At 77.9% G+C, this 2,500-nt stretch overlaps 1 non-coding gene across 1 annotated transcript; it reads left to right on the plus strand.

Moving 5' to 3' along the window:
* Positions 1-2,078: 2,078 nt before the first annotated feature.
* Positions 2,079-2,231, plus strand: LOC142027590 (5.8S ribosomal RNA). The gene has a single exon (XR_012649193.1). It is a non-coding gene; the product is annotated as a 5.8S ribosomal RNA (ribosomal RNA).
* Positions 2,232-2,500: the final 269 nt, after the last annotated feature.

A 2,500-nucleotide genomic window follows, 5' to 3' on the forward strand; every position in this document is an offset into this window, starting at 1 on the left:
CGCTGGCGCCCGCCGCCGGCCGGCGCCCTTCTCCGGGGACCGGCCCCGCCTCGCCCGACGGCGGTCCGCTGCCGGGGAGGTTTTGGGGCGCGGCCCTCGGGGCCAAGAGGGGCGCCCCCGGTCAGAGCGCGGGCGGCAGTGCGCGGGAAGGGGGGACGCCGGCGCGGGGTGTGACGAGCCCCGCCGGCCGAGCCCGCTCGGGCAAGGAGGAAGAAGCGGCGAGCGGCGGTGAGGACGGGGCAGCAGGGCGCGAGCGGCGCGAGAGGAGAGGGTCCTCCGGGGTCGCGGGAGGCGTCTCCCGCGGCCCTGCCCGCACCTTGTCGGGCTGCTGCGAAGCAGCCCGGCCGGCCGCGCAGGGGAAAGGCCTCCGGGCATTCCGGGCGGGTGCGTGGCGCCGGGTGGGGCGGCGGCGGCCGTTCCCCCCCCGCACCTCTCCCCACGAGGGAGCCGGGGCGGGGGGGGCGCTCTGCCGCCGCCGCCTCCTCTGGTGGGCGAGGCCCCCGCCGGGCTGTGTCCCGCGCCAGCGGGCGGCCCGAGCCACGGCTCTCCTCCCGGGCGCAGCGCCGGGCTACTGAGGGAAACCCCGGGCCCCGGGAAGGAGGACGTGGTGGTGGCGGTGGATGTCGGGCGCGCCCCCGCGGGCGGACGCTCCCCCGAGGGCGGCAGCGGGGGAGGCACCCCCGCGGGGCCTTCAGGTCGTTTCCCTCACCCCAGGGCCAGGTACCTAGCGTCCGCGCCTCCGCGGCCCTCCCTCGGCGAGCCCGGGGGTCGAAGGCCGTGGAGCCGGGCGGAGGTTTAAAGACGCGGGCGGCTCGATGCGACCCGGGGGGGCGGCCGGGCGGCGGTGCCTTAAAGGGGCCGGGAGTTCCTCCCACGAAGGCCCTGGTGGGCTGCCGCCCGTGCTCATCCCGCGGGCAGCCGTGCCGGGGAGGGGTCCCGCTGCCCCCTCCTCTCCGCGGTCCGGTCTCGGTGGAGACCGCGGTGCGGTCGGCCGTAGCCGGCCTGCCTGCCTCGAAACGGGCGGCCCCGGCGTGAGCGCGGGCTCACTGCCCGGGGTGGCGGGTCCCCGCGGTGGGGGCTCGCTGGGCGGCTGCCGGGCCGCCGCGACTCCGTCGCAGCGCTGCGCCGCGCTGCGCTCCGTTCCCCCCCTCGCCCTGGCGAGCGCTCGGCGGTCTCCCGCCACTGGCTGCTGGCAAGGGCGGCACCCCGGCTGAGCGGCGGCGGCGCCGCTCGGCCTGTCGGTCGGCCGGAGGGCGCCCGGTGCCGGCCGCGGCTGTCCCGTCCCGGGCCCTGCCCGCCGCTTCCCCGTCGCGCTTCCCGGCCGCGCCGGGCAGGTGGGCGGGGGCGGGCGGGGGCACCCCACGCGCGGTCTCCGCGTGGAAACGGGGAGAGCGGGCGCTGTCCCCGGCTTAGCGCCGTCCGCCTTCCACCTGGGGCGTGCCCGTGGAAGGGGCCGAGGCGAGAAGCGGTGGCGGTGGTTCCGGGAGGGCAGCCGCTCTGGTGCGGCAGCGGGTGCCGTCCGGCAGGCCGCGGGCGGTGCGTCGCCGGCTCTGGCGGTTGCCGCCTCTTGGAGCCGCTGGCGTGGCCGCGGAGTTGCCGTCGGGACGAGCCCGGGGGAGCTGGCTGTCGTAGCGCGGCGCAGCCGGCACGGAGGCGTGCGCGGGGCCGGTGGGGGCTCCCCGCTGCTGCCCCGCAGCAGCAGCAGCCGTGTCGTCCGGAGCGTGGTGGGCAGGCCGCGCGCGGTCGGGTGCATCGCTGCCTCTGCCCAGAGGCCGGGCCGAGCCCGTGCGCCTGGGCCGCCTCCGATGCGAGCAAGGCATTTCCCAGGCCGGTCGGGAGCGCGGGCTCCCCAGCCTCGCCGCTCGGAGTTTTCCGTTCCTTTCCCCCCCCCCTTTCTCTGTGTGTGCTCGTACGGTCAGCAGAGGCGCGGCTTCTCCGTCGTGCTGCGCCGTGCCCCCTCCGCGCGTGCGGAGGGGGGTGGGCGGGCGGGCGGTGGGCCATCCTCCGGAGGGGCCGCTCGCCTGTGGCGAAGCGGTCCTGGCCCCCTCGCGCGTGCGGGGCGGTGCCGAAAGCCAGACAACTCTTAGCGGTGGATCACTCGGCTCGTGCGTCGATGAAGAACGCAGCTAGCTGCGAGAATTAATGTGAATTGCAGGACACATTGATCATCGACACTTCGAACGCACTTGCGGCCCCGGGTTCCTCCCGGGGCTACGCCTGTCTGAGCGTCGCTTGACGATCAATCGCCCGTCTGTGCCGCCGCCCCTCGCCTCGCGGCGGGGCGGCGGTCGCAGCGGCGCGGCTGGGGCGCCTCGCAGGCCCGCGCGCGCGCGGCCCCGGGCCCGGGGAGTCGTTCCCCGCAGCCCGGCGGCGGCCGCTGCCAAGGGCCTTCGTCCCCCTAAATCGAGACTCGGGGAGCGCTCCGAAGCTCCCCGCTCCTGGAGCACCCGCTGGTCGGAGCTCGTCCCGCCGGGGCCGTCAGGGTTCGTCGAGCCGGTCG

This window comes from Buteo buteo, unplaced genomic scaffold (assembly GCF_964188355.1).
Source record: "Buteo buteo unplaced genomic scaffold, bButBut1.hap1.1 HAP1_SCAFFOLD_37, whole genome shotgun sequence".
Classification (NCBI taxonomy): domain Eukaryota; kingdom Metazoa; phylum Chordata; class Aves; order Accipitriformes; family Accipitridae; genus Buteo; species Buteo buteo.